Genomic DNA, 18,822 nt, shown 5'->3' with positions numbered 1-18,822 from the left:
CTTTATAAATAGTGATTTATTTAATCTTCTCGACAATCCTGTAAGGTAGGTACTATTATTGGCACAGTCTCCATTTTTCTAATAGTGACGCTAAGGCACAGAGAGGTTAAGTAACTCCCTTAGGCCACACAGCAAGTAAATGACAGACCATGAACTCTGGTTCCAACAGCAATGTTCTTAACACTGCATAGCATCTCTGATATACAAGTGTCTACCTAATACAGCTGTTACGAAGATTAAGTAGCATAACATAAATGAACTGCTTCTTGACCAAAACAGTGCTTGACATATAATAAAGCACAAGGAGTTTTTGTTCTTTTGTTATTCATATCACTACTACTATTATTATATTTTATGAATTGTTTATATCTTTCATTCATTTATACATATACATACATACATATACATATACATTTCAAAAAGATTTTGTTGTCTATCTTTTTTTTTAAGTAGGCTCCATGCCCATCATGGAGCCTAATGTGGGGCTTGAACTCACGACCCTGAGATGGGGACCTGGGCCACCCAGGCACCTCTTTGTTGTCTATTTTTATGTGAGTTTATACAATAAAAAATTAATTCTATGTAAGCTTTCCTCATTTTATATATAGTATTTAAAATAGTGTCTACCAATTAGGATGGGATGTTACACGTCTCGACTCTTGTCACTGCTGTATATAAACCAGAATAAAGTGTGTTCAAACAGCCTTCGCCTCGTGACTGACACAATCTAAAATGGACCTGAACTGGCAAAGGTCACAACTTACAGTCATATCTGCTCCTTTGCAGAGCGTTGTGAATTCACTTTATGCCACTGAACTGCACAACTAAAAATGGTTAAAATGATAAATGTTGTTTATTTTACAATAAAACAGACAAAAACATACCCCTCTCAAGCTTAAGTGGGTTTTGAAAGAGTAGGATTTTAAGGTACACAAACGTTTGTAGCACAGACAAATTTTCTAAAAAGCTTAAAAATTTTTCAGACTGGGAAGATGCCATCATGTGTATCCAGGGATGGTGTCATTAAAGTAGAATCTTTTCTTAATAATGGTTTCTCTTTTCCTAATTTCTTCGTGCACTAAGAAATCAATAGCTTCCCATTCTTCACCCCCCAAAAGACAAAAGTGAAGTGGGTAAAAGGGCAAATTTCTGAAATATTATTACTAAACAGAGTAAAAATAATTACAAGTTTGTGTGGTTGCTCTCATGACTCAGCACGTAAGGATTTCTCATGCACTGGGTGCAGCTCAGTCACTGCATTAGACAGACAATATTGTAATGTAGCAGAAATAATTGTCTCGTGTGTCATGGTCAATGAATCATTCAATTAAGTAAATCATTACATGACCAATCCCAGTAGGGGTCACTGCCATTCGTTGCAAAATCCTGTAACATTGATTTAGAAGATTACTTTAAGATCATAAAATAAGATTATTCATCTGGAATACAAATTATTTTTTAAACACATCCTATGAATCTCATTATTTTGAATAATCTATTTTAAACCTGTGAACAAGTATTTTATCAAAGTTCCATAGATGACTTTAAGGACAAGATATGGCTGTTAGATAAACTGAAGCATATTAAAAATTTTAAACTTATTTGTGCAAAAGCTAATTTGACTCAGGCAGTACCAACCTGGAAGTGCTAAGGAGTTCTCCACCCACAAGAGCTGAGACAAGACTTTTATAAAGACAGAAGCAAAGCAAGGAAATTATTCGATTGGTTACAGCTTATAGCCTAATTGGTTATTTGTGACTGGTTGTCCTTCGGTTTTTGATTTCTTAACCCTGAGGCATTTCGGGTGTAAGTTTTGTTTGCTTTTGTAGGCTACTAAGGTATCAAAGCCACCTCAGTTTAGTGGCCTCCTTGTTTAATTAATTTAACATGGCTGATGATAATCTTTTTAAAAACCAATTGTCAGAGATTATTTTCATAATTAGCAACTATAAAGTAATTGATATCTGCTGGAGAAAGTAGATCGTGGGATAAATTATACAGTTTTCCATCCTATCCAGAAATAAGTTTTTTTTCCCCCAGCATACAAATGCTATATACTAGAACACAGTAAACAAAATACTATTCCCACTGAAAGGAACTGACTCCCTGGTTGATTTTAGGCTTGGAGTAGGAAAAGCAAAGGTAGGTCTGTATCATCATCATCTAATTGATCTAGAAAGTAAGGAAATGTTTAAAAGTGCATGGGAACAGTCAAAAAGCATAGGAGCCTACTAAAAGATGCTAAAGACACAACAGTCAGCTGAAGTGATTCATCTGAATTTAATTCTTTTTTTTTTTTTTTTTTAATTTATGATAGTCACAGAGAGAGGGAGAGAGGCAGAGACACAGGCAGAGGGAGAAGCAGGCTCCATGCACCAGGAGCCCGATGTGGGATTCGATCCCGGGTCTCCAGGATCGCGCCCTGGGCCAAAGGCAGGCACCAAACCGCTGCGCCACCCAGGGATCTATCATCTGAATTTAATTCTGATATATTTTATAAGACAACAGGCCTGAACTTTTTACACGTTGTATTTTTTTAAGGTTTTATTTATTTGAGAGATTTGAGAGAGAGAGAGAGAGAGAGAGCGCGCACACACACACACACACACACACCACTGATTAGGGAACCTGAAGAAGCAAGAAGCAAAGAAGCTCAGCTCCATCCCAGGACCCTGAGCCAAAGGCAGACACTTAACTGACTGAGCCACCCAGGCGCCCCAGGTGTTGTATCTTAAAAGGGCAGGGAAAGGGCACTATACTGAGATTAAGGAAAACTGAAGCTATGACAATTAAATGCAGGATGCGATGTTAGATTGGGTCCTGGATTAAAAAGAGGGGGGAAAAACACCCTATAAAGGGTGTTATTGGGACAATTGGGGAAATTGGATTTTTGGCTGTGACTAAGCCATCCCAAAATAGGCCTCTGTTGGCACATGGATTATTTTAGCTAATGGCACATGCAGGAAAAGCACTAAAAATAAGGTACAAGTTTTCCTTTTGTAAAAGAAATGGAAATCTCCATTTGTAAAGATGCCTCTCCCTCCCATTGGCAGGAAAAGGAAGTCTCTTCCAATTCCTATCCAAGGAGAAAGTGCTGACCTAAATCTATATCACAAACCATACTAAACAGCCCTAGTTTGCCAGACTCTCTGGGTCACCTTCTCCTAACTTGCCTCCCCTGCCCAAAAGCCAAAGCCACCTTTCATTTGTTCAGCCTAAGATGGTACAGGAGCCCTAGTTCCAACCACTCCTTTGGATTACTCATCTCTGGGTGCTCTCATGTGGACACGAACAGCATACATGTTAATACGCTTCTGTTTGCTTTTCTTCTGTTGATCTGTCTTTGGCCAATCTAGTTTATAGGGTCTCCCTGAAAGAGAGGTAGAGAAAAAGATGTTTTTCTCTACTCCTTTGTGGCCATTATTCTTAATATTTTAATAGTAAATGATTATTAGATAATATCATACCAATGTCAAACTTCTTGAATATGATCACAGTATATGTAGGAAAAGGTCTTTTTTCTAAGGAGTTAGGGATTAAGTAGTTAGGAATATAATGCAATGACATCCATGAGGTACTTTCATGTACTTTCATATGATTCAGAGAGAAGGACAGAGAAAGAAAGAGAAAGAGAAAGAAAGAGCAAGAGCAAGAGAAATTGAATGAGTATAAGCAAACATGGCCAAATGTTAAGCATTTGTGAATTAAGGGAATAGGTACCAGGGAGTTCTTTATGCTATTCCTGTAGCTCTTCTAGGGGTGCCTGGCTGGCTCAGTTTGCAGATCATGTGCTTCTTGATCTTGGGGTTGTACATTTGAGCCCCACACTGGGCGAAGAGATTACTTAAAAAAAATAAAAAACAAAGAAAGATTCTTCTAACTTTTCTGTAAGTTTAAACGTTTTCAAAATAAAAAGTTTTGGGAAAAGTGCATTAAAACTGTCCTTACCGGGCACCTGGGTGGCTCAGTGGTTGAGAGTCCACCTTTGGCTTAGATCATGATCTTGGGGTCCCAGGATTGAGTCCCACATCAGGCTCCTCACAGGGAGCCTGCATCTCTCTCTGCCTGTGTCCCTACCTCTTTCTCTGTGTCTCTCATGAATAAATAAATAAAATCTTTTTTTTTTTTAAAAGGGGGTCCTTACCACACGTTTCATTCATTTATGTTTTTGCTTAACATTGTCTCTGTTATTACCTAGGCTTATAAGAGTCTGTATTCAAGCTCATAACTATTTTTTAGTACTTTGAATAATAGCATTTTTGACCACATGAAACAGACAAGTAATACAGTTAGATTTTCTGCCTGAATTGTATTCTTTTTGTAAAAATACATTGGAAAAGGAATCATTGTTAAGTTCCATGATTTAGATTTTCTAAGGAAATTGTTTACCAATAAAGTGCAAACATTTGACCCAGGGTTACCATTTTGTGTGGTTGGATGGTCAATGGGAAGATGAAATTGACTTGTGGAATTTTAAGGCTGGAAGGAATCTTAAGGGTTATGAATACATCATCCCTCCCCCAGTGGGGGAGCAGACTGCAGGAAGCTGCCTCGCCATTGAGATACCTGTGTAAGCTTGAAGGACAGAGAGCTAAGATACCCTAAGATAGCCTTTGACAATGGGGTGGGGAGCTCAATGATGAATAGTCTCCTCTTTATCCTTCCAGTGGACAATCCTGAGGTACCCCAACCAGCAGCAGAAGAATTAGCATCAACCTTCTCTGCTAAAATAGTGAACACTCCTTTATAAGCTTCCTATATTGTGAGTCTTCCTGGGTATCTGTTGTCTGGCTCCTATTTTATTCCTTTTGTCCCGGCTGGTTGCAATGGTTTCATTCCTGTATTGTTATTTTAGTTGGGGAGCACTGAAATATACAAACACCAAAATGAAAAAATTCACAGATGAGTCAATAGGAGGATGGAGATGACCTGAAGAGTCTGTGAACTTGAAGATGGAACAAAAGAAATTCCCCAACTCAACAACAGAGAGAAAATAGACTTAAAACACGCAAACAAAAAAACAGAGCCTCTGCTGTCAGTGCGACTATAACACAAGATGAAACATGTGCCCTTTTTGCATCTTTTGCAATGTTCATGTAATATTTTTCCTCTTTGCTTTTTTGTTGTTAATACAGCAAGTTACACTGATTCATACTTTGACTGCTAGGCCACTCTTGCATACCTTCGTGATGATATGCTGTTCTTTTTTTAAATTGTTGAATTCTATTTATTAATATTTTATAAAGTTTTGCAGTTCATTCACGGAAATGTTGAAGGGAAGACACGTAACGTAAAAATATTTAACTAACAATAATCTGGATTTTTATAGTGGCAAAGGCTAGGGAACCTGTGGTTTAGGAAATGCAAAAGTCAGCTAAGCATTTTATCTTGAATGGAGCCGGAGAGGTAAGGAGAGCTCCATTTCTCTTTTGGCTTTGTCATTCAGAGAAATGCAGATTTGTTCCAATAGCCTAAAAGGTAATCCCTAGGAGAATTTAAAAATACACTTATGGGGGATCCCTGGGTGGCTCAGCCATTTAGTGCCTACCTTTGGCCCAGGGTGTGATCTTGGAGTCTCAGGATCAATTCCCGCATCAGGCTCCCTGCCTTGAGCCTGCTTCTCCTCCCTCTGCGTCTCTCTCTGTGTCTCTCATGGATGAATAAATACAATCTTTTTAAAAAATACACTTATGAAACAAAATAACACATGAAAGATCACTGTATCAGTTATAACAATGAATATAAATAGGTTAAACTTCCTATGAAAAGACAAAGATTTTCAGATTGAATTCAGCAATTTTTAGACAGCATCCATCTAATCTATGGGATTTCTAGGGACACTCTGAAAAATGAGTTATGGAAAAGAGTAAAGGTAAAATGATTCAGACGGTGTCTTTCTTTTTCTCGTTTTCTGACACTTGGTATATAGATGTTGAATTTTATTGAATGCCTTCTAGCACATACTGCTTTTTAATAGACTTGTTGAAGGGGGTGGGGGGGTTGCACCTGGTTGGCTCAGTCAGTAGTAGAGCAAGAGACTCTCCATTTCAAGATTGTGAGTTCAAGGGCAGCCCTGGTGGCGCAGTGGTTTAGTGCTGCCTACAGCCCGGGGTGTGATCCTGGGGACCTGGGATGGAGTCCCATGTCAGGCTCCCTGAGTGGAGCCTGCTTCTCCCTCTGCCTGTGTCTCTGCCTCTCTCTCTCTCTATCTGTGTCTCTCATGAATAAATAAATAAAATCTTAAAAAAAAAAAAAAAAAAGATTGTGAGTTCAAGCCCCTTGTTGAATCTGGAGCCTACTTAAAAAAAAGAATTACGATTCTTTTGGAATTAAAGGGGTCCTTTTTTAAAAAATAAGAAATAAAAGGCTTATTGGACTTACTAATATTGTTAAAAGATAAACTGAGACATATAAAAGATGTTAAGAGTTTATTTGAGCAAAAATCAGTTCAAATCACGCAGTGCCAAATAAGAAGTGGTTAGGGACACTCTGTAAGGAACTCAGGGAAAGACTTACACAGAAAGACTGCAGAGGCAAAGAAAGAAAATCATAGATCATTATAGTGGAAACCCTCATTGGCTTGTTTGTGATTGGCTGTCCTTGTAACCTCGAGGCATTTTCAGGCTTAGGTTTTGGTTTGCTTATGAAGGCTGCCAGGGCATCAGTCTAATGACCTCCTCGTTTAATTTAACAATGTAACATTATAGTAACAAATTTTCTAATAGATGACTCTATAGTTTCTGATATAAAGCTTTTATTTATTTTATTTTAGAGAGAGAGTGAGAGAGAACATGCACGGGCACACACACACACACACACACACACACACACACACACACACGGGGGAGGGGAGAGGGAGAGGGAGAGAATCTCAAGCACACTCCCCATTGAGCAGGGAGTTCTACAAGCTCCCCTCCCATCCCATCCCATGGCCATTGGATCCTGACCTGAGCTGAAACCAAGTGTTAGCTGCTTAACCGACTAAGCCACCCAAGTGCCCCCTATAGTTTCTAATACAAACTAAAAGAAAAGATGGCCAAATGTTTACCAGGCAATCCTAAACAAAACATAAATATATAAAGCAAGAATATCATATAGTATAAAGGTGAAGGTATAAAGCATTGAGATACAAACAACTACCTTATTTTATATTTTGCTTATTTCTGTATCTTTGAAAAATAGAAACAACACATGGACAAGGCTGGGAAGCAGAGATAATACAGAATATTATAAAATTAAAAGTTAAATTCTGCATTTGCTCTGGCTATGAACCCAATTCTACTCCTAAAAGGAAGTCACTATCAAATATGTTAATAAAGTTTATACTTCATAGTCCCTTAAACTGCGAATAAGATTCTGTCAAAATATATAATAACCAAAAAAGAAATTAATACATACAATATTGATAGATATAAGATATTTTAAAAATACTTTTCTCAGTCTTTCATATATCACACAAGCAACAAATAAGCTAGATTATGGAGGTTGTGGTAAAAATGAACAAAGTTACCCCAATAACTGCATATTGAATGTTAAGCCTTTCATATGGATAATATACTTTCCCAGTGTCCATGGAACTTATTATCAGTCAGCTACTGATGAAATCTGAGAGAAGAAATTATTGTGCACATTCTCTGAACACAGTGCTCTAAAACAAAAATTAGTGATGAAATTTTAAATTCTAAATAACCAAAATACTTGGAATTATAACTAGAAATGTATTTAAACATGAAGATTGACAATATGTAGGAAAGACTATCCAGATTCTAGAATCAATTTCGCTCACGTGTTTCTTTTCTCTCATAGGTAGGTCTATATACACACACAAAATTATGAATTGAACCTTAGTTTTACAATGATACAAGGAAAACATTGATTTTTATCTTGTAAAAAAGGACAGGTAAATACTGTTGTTGTTAACCTTAATGAAATTATAACAAGTTGAATGAACATGCTACTCATGGAAGAAGCTAGCATTTTCCTAGAATGGTTTTTCTTTCTTTCTTTCTTTCTTTCTTTCTTTCTTTCTTTCTTTCTTTCTTTCTTTCTTTCTTTCTTTCTTTCTTTCTTTCTTTCTTTCTTTCTTTCTTTCTTTCTTTCTTTCTTTCTTTCTTTCTTCTTTCTTCCTTCCTTCCTTCCTTCTTTCTTTCTTTCTTTCTTTCTTTCTTTCTTTCTTTCTTCCTTTCTTTCTTTCTTCCTTTCTTTTTTTTTTTTTGGCTGATCTTCACGATTCTGACCATTGAAATTAACAAAAGAAAAACAAAAGAAATGCACTTTGCTTATGCGCCTGTACCAGATAATTCATCTACTATAGAGAAATAAAAGTGATGTTCAGAAAACCTGCCAAGATGTGGCTGAATTAAATCATATTTTACCAACATGAGAATACTATTATGACATCTTATTGTGGAATAAAGAAGTAGTATGTGGTTTTTGTTTGTTTCTTTGATTTTGAGTAGATACTCTAGTCTACTGCTGATCACATCGATTGTAGCTTCATCAACCATTTCAAATGGTTCATGGGTGTCTGACTGATGGCCAATCAAATGAGGAGCTGAACTTTCTCCATGACAAAACCTGTTGCTTAAAGTCAGCTTTTCTTTACTAATTGTCATGTGTCTCTTATTCTTTTTTTTTTTTTTAAGATTTTATTTATTTATTCATGAGACACAGAGAGAGAGAGAGAGGCAGAGACACAGGCAAAGGGAGAAGCAAGCTCCATGCAGGGAGCCTGACATGGGACTTGATCCCGGGTCTCCAGGATCACACCCTGGGCTGAAGGCGGCACTAAACCGCTGAGCCACCCGGGCTGCCCTGTGTCTCTTATTCTTAAGCAATACCACAGAAACATCCTGCCCTGAGGACTTCATATTAATATGGTAGTTGTTTTAGTCTCCACTCATTTCTCAGAATTTTCATCTGTCAGGGCTATCTTTCACAAATGAAAGCCGGAAGAAATGGAGTCCTAACCAGGAACCACAAACCAGTGGGGTGGAATGGTGGGGTCAGTCTGGATTTTCCTCCTTGCTTGTTTTCTGTTGCTTTCTCCAGTTTTTCCCATGACAGCACAGCCAGGATTTATTCCATTTTATGGGATAGGTTTTGTTTTAGATCCTGTGTTCCAAGAACCAGTTAGAGTGATTTAGCAAGTGTTGCTGCTAGTATTTTTTTAAAGATTATTTATTTATTTATTTGACAAAAAGAGAGCACAAGCAGGGGGAGCAGCAGGCAGAGGGAGAGGGAGAAGCAGGCTCCCCACTGAGCAGGGAGCCCAATGTGGGGCTTGATCCCAGGACCCTGGTATCATGACCCGAGCCAAAGGAAGATGCTTAACTGAATCAGCCACCCAGGTGTTGGTGCTATTATTTCTCTCAACTTTTTTAAGAATGTTGTTGTCACTCTTTTTTGTTGTTGTTGTTGTCACTCTTTAAATAACTTTGTTCATTGTTTACTTACTGAAAAATTCTTCATTTTCCTTGATAAGGAATGAAGACATTGGAGATCAGGAAGTTTTCTCTTGCTATAATTTTAACTTTGTCTCATATGTTTTTACTTGTATTATTACAATTTCTATTATTATTGTTATTATTTTATTTTCTACTGATCATCATGAGATTTCCAATCTGTTGAATTTTGACTTGCCTCATCACTTTTATTGCTAATTTTCTCTTTTATTACATTACATTTTTTATTATATTGCTGTCAGAATAAAAGCAGATTATACTCTCTTCTTTGGGAGATTTTTGAGGTGTTCTTTGTGGTGCAATATTTATAGTAAACGACAGTAATTATTTCCTAATGTTTGCAAAGAAGGTGTGTTCAAGGTATAGATTTCAAAATATACCCAAGTTTCAGGGTGCCTGACTGGCTCAGCTAGTAAAGCATGCCACTCTTGGTCTTGGGGTTGTAGTTCGAGCCCCATGTTGGGTATAAAGATTACTTAAAAATAAAAAATAAAATGAAATCAACATTTTTTCAAAATATGCCCAGTTTGTAAACCAATTGTATCACCAAGTGATAAATTTTCTCTATTTGATTTTATACATTCACTTCAACAGTGAATGTATAAAAGCATACTGAATTAAATATGACAATATAATAAAGATGTATAAATACAAAGTTAATTATCTCCTTGCCCTTCTCCCTAAACTCCTGTTTTTTTTGTTAAGATTTTATTTATTTATTCATGAGACACACAAGAGAGAGAGACAGAGAGAGAGAGAGAGGCAGAGACACAGGCAGTGCGTGAAACAGGCTCCATGCAGGGAGCCCGAGTGGGACTCGATCCAGGGTCTCCAGGATCACACCCTGGGCTGAAGGTGGCGCTAAACCACTGAGCCACCTGGGCTGCTCCTAAACTTGTTAAGAGCAGGAAAAGGCGGTTATCCCTGGGTGGCGGGATCGAGCATGGAGCCTGCTTCTTCCTCCGCCCGTATCTCTGTCTCTCTCACTCTCTCTCTCTCTATGTCTATCATTAAATAATTTAATTAAAAAAAATTAAAAAAAAAAAACAAAAAACAAGGCGGCAGCCCAGGTGGCTTAGCGGTTTAGCGCCGCCTTCAGCCCAGGGTGTGATTCTGGGGTCCTGGGATCGAGTCCCACGTCGGGCTCCCAGCAGCATGGAACCTGTTTCTCCCTCTGCCTGTGTCTCTGCTTCTCTCTCTCTCAGTGTCTCTCATGAATAAATAAATAAAATCTTTTAAAAAAAAGGGAGAGAGCAAGAAAAGGGTTCTATTTTCTTTTACACATACATATTTTACCTTTTCATTGTTATTTTATCCTCATTTTTCTTAATACTAAGGGAAGTGTATTAATTTTTCAGCCTTTTTTCCTTTTTTTTTTTTTTTTTTTTTTGCTTCTTGTTCTATTTTCTGAAATTTTCACTTCATATATTTTGATGCTTTATTTGGTGTACAAAGTTCTGGGACATTTATGTATTAATTGTGCATAAATATCTTTAATTATTGCTAAGTGAATGTCTTTGTCTTATTTATTTCTTTTTGCCTTACATCTTGCCATTACTTTCTTTTCATTGGGTTGGCTGGCTACACTTTTTATCTTCAATTTTTTAAAAAAGATTTATTTACTTATTTTAGAGAGAGAGAGAGAATGTGCACACACCAGGTGGGGGGTGCTGAGAGAGAGGGAGAGAAAGAATCTCAAGCAACCTCCCTGTTGAGCTGAGTGTGGAACCCAATGTAGGGGCTCAATCTTATGACCCTGAGATCATGACCTGAGCAGAGTTCAAGAGTCAGATGCCTAATCAACTGAGCCATCCAGGTGCCACAGCTGGCAGCATTTTCATTCCTTCTTTTATTTTCAGTCTCTCCGAGGTCTTTTATTTTCAGTGTACGTGTGTCTGAGCTTTGTATTTTCACTTAATCAGTCTTTACATATATAAATTGATTTTAAGATATACTTAATATTTTTATATATTTACCATATATAATATATACAAGTTGATAAAATTAAAAAATGAAGAAAAAAGAGGAAATTCTACACTTCCCAGAGAGAAGTGATAATATTTTGATATATTTCTTTCCTTTCTTTTTATGCATTAAATATAACCTTCTAACTAGGTTTCTTAAAAATAATAAGGAACTAGGGATGCCTGAGTGGCTCAACAGTTGACGGTCTGCCTTCAGCTCAGGGCATGATCCCAGAATCCTGGGATGGGGTCTTGCATTGGGCTCCCTGCGGGGAGCCTGCTTCTCCCTCTGCCTATGTCTCTACCTCTCTCTGTGTATCTCATAAATAAATAAATAAAATCTTTTAAAAAATAATAAGGAAGTAGATTTACATGGCAAAAAAATAAAAAACAAAGGAAAACAAGAGTTTAAAATAAAAAACTTAAACTGCCTTCTGAATTATTCCTGCTCTTAGTCCCACTCTCCAGAAACAAGTTAAAGTTTTCTGGGTTTGTTTTTCTGGTGGTTATAACTAACACTTTAAAGCATATTGCTAGGGTGCCTGAGTGGCTTAAGTAATGATCCCAGGGTCCTGGGATTGAGCCCCACATCAGGCTCCCTGCTCAGTGGAGGGCCTGCTTCTCTCTCTCCCTCTCCTGCTGCTCTCCCTGTTTGTGCTCTCTTTCTCAAATAAAAGAATAAAATCTTTAAAAATAAAATAAAGTATATTGCTATGTCTTGATTTCTTCTATTAAGGATGAAGTCTTTACATTTAGATATTAGAACTGATGCTGAGATGTAGCGATAGTGTTAAAAAAAAAATCTGAATACTTTTGTCACCAAAATAAAGGGTGTGTGTGTGAAGGCTTTATACTTTATCTTTTACATTCCCTTGCCTCTTCAGCTCTCAATAGATGTTAATTATTGTATTCTCTCTCATTATCAGTGTTGTCAACCTTTACATACTTTTCTATAATTTCCAATGCTCCTGTGGATTGACTGCTCTGCTGAGTCATCTTCTGCTCCAGGAGATATGGGCGGAGCTGTATCCCTCAGAGCTTCCCTGGGGCTGCATGATTCAGATGGATCAGTCTCATGGCCACATTTGGTGCCTGCCTGTAAGCTGGAAGCTCAGCAGGGTCTGTTGACTGCAGCACCTTCACCTAACTTTTCCATGTGGCCTGTGCTTTTCACAGAGTGGCTTCTGGGTTCTGAGAGGTAGCTGCGTTCCAAGAGCGCCAAGAGGAAGGAAAGTAGAAGCTGCCAGTCCCCTCTAGGGCGAGGCCTGGAACTGGCATGATGTCACCCCTGTCTGTGTACTCGATTTCCTGTCTCTAGATAGAGCCTCTCTAGGTGCTTCCCTGGGAAAAATCTCTCTTACTTCTGATATCTCAGGGTGTGATATGATTTCCCTTTTTTGTCCCTGCAAAGTCTTCCACTGTCTGCATGAATACTTCCAACTTCATCGTCTGCACTCTTTCTCTGCTTTCTAGCACTCTTGTCATTTGATTGTCTTTCAGCTTCCTTTCCAACTTCTCAAAGGCACAAGGGATAGAAGGGGACATACCTGTTTAGCGTGCCACCGTGAACCAACTACAAATCTTTTGCTTTTTGTTGGCATGTTCTGGGATTATTTTTTTAAATTTTCAATCTATTATTGCCAAATTATTCTTATATTTTCACTTTGTAAAATAATAAAGACACATTTCTTTCAGAAGCCATAATAATCACATTATTCAGAAGCAAGAGGTACTACAGTTATAAATTATTTAATTCTGTGTAACAGATAACAGTATTTATTTCTAATCTATCTCTATCACAATTTCTTAACTTATGAATTCTAAATTTGATTATTCTTTCAGACAGCCAGAGTTTTTTTTAAGTAGATTTTCTAGAAAGGTTTTATTAATATTAAAATTACAAAGTTCATATAGATTGTGTTTCTCATGCTTTTACATTTGGAAGATACCCTGGTGAGGCTAAGAATTCTGTACCATATTTTTTCTTTTCAACATTGCTCCGTTACCTTGTTTCTAGTGTCCCTACAGATAGACATCTAAGCCCTGCCTGATGTATATTATTTTTCTTTAAAGGTGACAAGTATTTTCTGTCTGGATGCTTGTAATATCTCTTTCATGCTTGAAATTCTTCAGAGGATGTCTTGATCTTGATCACTTTATGATCTTGTCATTATTACTTTTTTCTTGATGTGTTGTTTTAACCTGAATATTTCCATCTCTTCTTTATTTTTTTTCTAAAGATTTTATTTATCCACTAGAGACACAGAGAAAGGCAGAGACATAGGCAGAGGAAAAACCCCATGGGGAGCCTGATGCTGGTCTTGATCCCAGGACTCCAGGATCACAACCTGAGCCAAAGGCAGATGTTCAACCACTGAGCAACCCAGGTGCCCCTAGATCTCTTCTTTCAGGAGAAATTCTTTGTATTAACTCCGAATAATCCTCCCCCCCTTTTTTGTTTTTGTTTTTGTTTTCTTCTCTAGGAACACCTATTATGTGTATGTTGAGTCATCTTTGTTTCTTTTACATCTATAATTCAGATGTTAGCTAAGGCCTCTTGGCCCTTTGAAGACTGAAATAACTGTTTTAGTCCCCATACAACTTCAAGACCTATAAAAGACCAAAGACTTCACAATATCAACTAAATCCTATGTTTTTCTTTCTCTGTATGTCATAGATACAAAACTATGAGCATACAAAACTACATACCTTTATTTTAAAAACCTGATTTTCCCAAGAAATTGACTGACTTTGATATTTAGTGATCTTTAGTTGAATGTTTAAAATTTAAGAAGCTGTAAGGAGTGGTTCTATCACAGAGGTGGATCATCTCCTCTCTCTATTCTTCCTCCACTTCTCCTCCTCATCCCATCCCTCCTGGATAGCTGTTCAGTTCCAAATTCTTCCTTATATTTGTGCACCAGGAACTTCCCTCTCTCTTTAAAACCTTTTTACCAACTTACCAAGCCTGGAGCTAGTAGTGCCCTGGGGGGTGGGGACAGTAGAACTCATTTTCTACTCTTACAATCTGTTCCACCAAACAAAGGCTGTAGTCACAGGTGCATTCAGGTGTTCAAATGATGTCATCAAGATTATATTTCCCACTCTTCCTCTCAGGTTATGTTTATCTCTGCTTTTTTTTTTTTTTTTTTTTTCCTATGTGATCTAATTCTCTTCTGATACAAATAAGGTCATTATATATGGTAGGAAATATGGCTACTGGTTGTGCAAGTTGTATGTATAACCTTATAACTCATGGTGTAAAAAATGAGAGACTCTCTCTCTTTCCCAATATATATCAAATTCCCTAGAAGTAATAGGATCAGATTTGCTTGGGTCAGTGCCCAATTGTATTGTGTTAACAAGGCTGGGGAGTCATGATTGGATGGAGTACCCACTCCCATTGCCAGTCCAATGGGAATCCTAAGGATTCTGCAAAGACCAGCTCCCTAGTGTAGACAGGAGTATCGCCCAGGGAGGATAAAAACAACAGGGATCTACTACACTTCACACTCTTGGTATGGAAATCTTCCCTTTCTCTCCCTGGTTCATCCTTCCTGGAGTTCAGGGCTACTTGCAGGACCTTGCAGAAACTTTTCACTTAAATATCAATATTGGGACCCTATTAAAGATTTGAGGAAGTAGCCTGGCTTATGTTTTCATTTCTTCCGTGATTGTTTTTTGTCTTCTCAGCAGATTTCATGGAGAGAAGTTACAGTAGGAAGTTACTTTAATGAAAAGTCTTTTGTTTGCTTTGTTTTGCCTGCCTGTGAAATATGGTAGAAACTAAAGTGCAAAAGATCATCAAAAGGAGTAGGGAATAGACTGAAGGGAAAAATGGCCTCATAAACCCAATTTTTCGAAAGGAAGTATTGTTGCAGTAATTCCACATGCGAGGTGCCCAGTGAGTTGTACACTGAGGCAAATCATGGCAAAGTGATTCCACTGGTAAAAATGCTCAATCAACCAGCTACCTGAGTGGTACTAAATCAAAGAAAAATCTTGCTTCAAAACTACTTGCTGAAAACAATATGCATTCATCAAACACTTAAGATTTGTCAGGCACTGTGCTAAGTACAAACTGTAAACATGTCATTATAACAGACTGTGTCTTAAGAACTTAAAATCTAGCTATTGTAGGAATCCTTTACTTCCTCCATATGCTTTATTCTTTATTATAAGTGATGATTTTAGAATATTCTATTGTATTTATTTCCTTTCTAAAAAATACTTTAAAGCACAATAATAGTTACCCTTTGTTGAGGTCCTATTCTATTATATACCCTTTATATATACTATCTCTAATACTCCCTCAAAGCCTATGAGGTGAGTGTGATTATGTCCAATTTACGGAAGAGAACAGTGAGGTTTGACGGAGTTAAGTAAATTCCTCAAGGTCAAGTGGTAGAGCCAGGTTTGGAACTCAAATCTTCAGGCTGTCTCCCAGCGTGCTTTTATCCTCGAGGCTTCTCCCTGCATCTTCTCACCTTTATCTTCCTCAGGAAACTGCCTCCTTATAGCTTTTCAGTCTGACCAGTTTTCCTCTCCCACTGGCCCATACAGCCTGCCTTGGGTTGGGGTCCACCGCGTCCCATCAGTTGTGGCTGGTGTGAGAAGGCCCATGGGGTTCAGATAACATCCCCTAAGTCAATCTCTGCAGCAGTGGCCATCAGAGACAGAAGTCTCCTTAGAAGTGGATGCCAGCATTAGTGAAGATGACTGGCATGAAGCACAGTGAAGGGTAGTAGGACATTTCCTAAAATGCACCACTTGGGCATAAGGATTATTTTGAGCTGAACACATTGAGAAAAAGCAGACACAAGAAAATCTCTCTGCTGTCCCCCTATTTGCCAATAAGCAAGGCATAAGTTTGTAAAGGTACTCCCCCCTTCCCCTCTCTACCAGAAAGGACAGAAATTAACCCCTAGAGACCCTTAACAGGAATCTACATAACAAATTTTGTTAACTTGCCTGTATCTTCCTTAGTTTCCCCATATATTTGCCTTCTCACAATTTGCCACCCCGAGTAGCTCAGAGTCATTTTTTTTGTCACATTTCTACTAAATTGTTCTTTTTTTTTTTTAAGATTTTTATTTATTCATGAGAGACACACACACACACACACAGAGGCAGAGACATAGGAAGAGGAAGAAGCAGGCTCCATGCAGGGAGCCCGATGTGGGACTTGATCTGGGGTCTCCAGGATCACACCCTGGGCTGATGGCAGCGCTAAACTGCTGAGCCACCCGGGCTGCCCCAAATTGTTCTTTTATTGAGATGCTACATAAGCCCTCTTTGAGTTACTTATCACTGAGTACTCCCATGCATGTACGACATGGGCCTGGATAAACTTCTTTTTTTCTCTTGTTAATCAATTTGTCAGTCTGATAAAACTAAGATGGATTGGGGAAAGGATTTTTTCTTTCCCTACAGTGGGCATACCTGAATGGCACACTTTTATTAATTTATTAATATGATTTTATTGAATTTTATGTCATTGTGAGGAGGGGACTTTCCCAGAGTTATCCCTACATGAGAATGGCTAGCCAACATCAGAATTAAGTACACTTTTGCAAAGTGACAATACAGGACTCCTGGGTGGCTCAGTGGTTAAGCATCTGCCTTTGGCTCAGGGCGTGATCCTGGAGTCCCAGAATCGAGTCCCACATCGAGTCCCATATCGGGCTCCCTGCATGGAGCCTGCTTCTCCCTCTGCCTGTCTCTGCCTCTCTCTCTCTGTGTGCCTCTATTAATAAATAAATAAAATCTTAAAAAAAGTGACAATACAAATATATATAGAGAGAAGAAGGAATGATTAAGCAATCATAGGACATAAGTGTCATATTATGTAATCATCAATAGTCGTGTTTCCAAAAAACATAATGGCATGGGGAAATCTCAAAGTACACAAAGTTTAAAAAAAAAAAGCAGGATAAATTTTCTAAATACATCACATATTGTATGAAAATAATGTGCATTTTTAAATGACTAGAAGGAACTATAGGGACACATGGGTGGCTCAGTTGGTAAAGTGTCCCACTCTTGGTTTTGGCTCAGGTCAAGTCATGATCTCAGGGTCATGAAATGGAGCCCAAGTCAGGCTCTGCACTCAGCAGGAAATTTGCTGGAGATTTTCCCTCTCCCTCTATCTTCCCTCAGCTTGTGCACACATTCTCTTTCTCTCTAAAATAAATAAACCCTAAAAAAAAAAAAAAAAAAAAAAAAGAAGAAGGAACAATAAAGTTTAAACTAAAGGCTAGAAGAAAAGAAGGGAAAGGGTAGAGTCATGAAAAATACCAATCAACGCAGTACTAGAAACAGGAAAGGAAGGCAAGAAAGCATATGCTTCTCAGCATCATTGTTGCGAAAGATCAAGAGGCAGATGATCCCAGAGCAGACAAACACATCACAGGTTCCTACATTCTGTTAAAAATATTGAGTCACAGGGTTAGCTCCCTTTGTTGGCATTTTACACGGTGGATTTATGATTCTGAAGCTCACCAGGTACTTTGGCACAGGGAAGATGATGCTCTCTCAAGTTTGTCTGTCTCTCTGAGAGCATGGCCCTGTCTCACTAGAATACTAGGTCGGCTGTCTGGGTTACAAAGCAGCCCCTGTTTGGGTAAAGTGAGACAGTTACCTCATTCACCTTGGAGTTCACCAGGGAAGCTGTGAAACTTCAGAGCAGAGAAAGCAAAACCTTCAACCGTAGTTACCTTGCTGCAGCAAAAAGAAACCAAACAGGTTCAACCTGAAACTGCCTACCAACCTTGCCTATTTCCTCACCCTAGAGAGCTTTGAGATCATTCAACTAAGGGACTAGCTTTTTGTATTTGTAAATGACATTTGGCCCAAAGTAAATGCTCTTGTCCTGAGATCTCATACAGAGTATAGGTTGGCTCCAAGACACAACACCTCTACTGTTTGTCCCTGACAGGCACACCCACATACATTTTGAGGTTACGAAGGTAGATTTTTGTGGATAAGGAATGAATAAATTCCATAAACACACAAACTGGGAAACCACTGGTCAGATGGAACCAAGGAAGAAAGTCTGGGAAGGAGAGCAGACCACCAGCAGGGTCTAAGTCAATAAAACAACAGAAAACATACATCAACATGCACACACATGGACTTACACAGCATTTGAGAATGTTCAATGAAAGCATTGTTTGTAAGACAATTCTACCTCTTTCTCTGCTCCCCTGTCTGAAGAACCAAGTGGAATATTGTTGCAAAAAAACCCCACAATGGTAGGATGAAATCTGATGCACCAATGAGGAAAGATTAAATAAAACCAAAAATGTTTTATAGCAGTGCAATAGTAATCAATGAATGTACAGTGCTTATATTGAAGGCCCTTGCAAGGTGGAGTGAGAAGGGGAGACTTATGG

Source organism: Canis lupus, chromosome 6, assembly GCF_048164855.1.
Source record: "Canis lupus baileyi chromosome 6, mCanLup2.hap1, whole genome shotgun sequence".
NCBI lineage: Eukaryota > Metazoa > Chordata > Mammalia > Carnivora > Canidae > Canis > Canis lupus.
Note: the sequence above shows the minus strand (reverse complement) of the source record.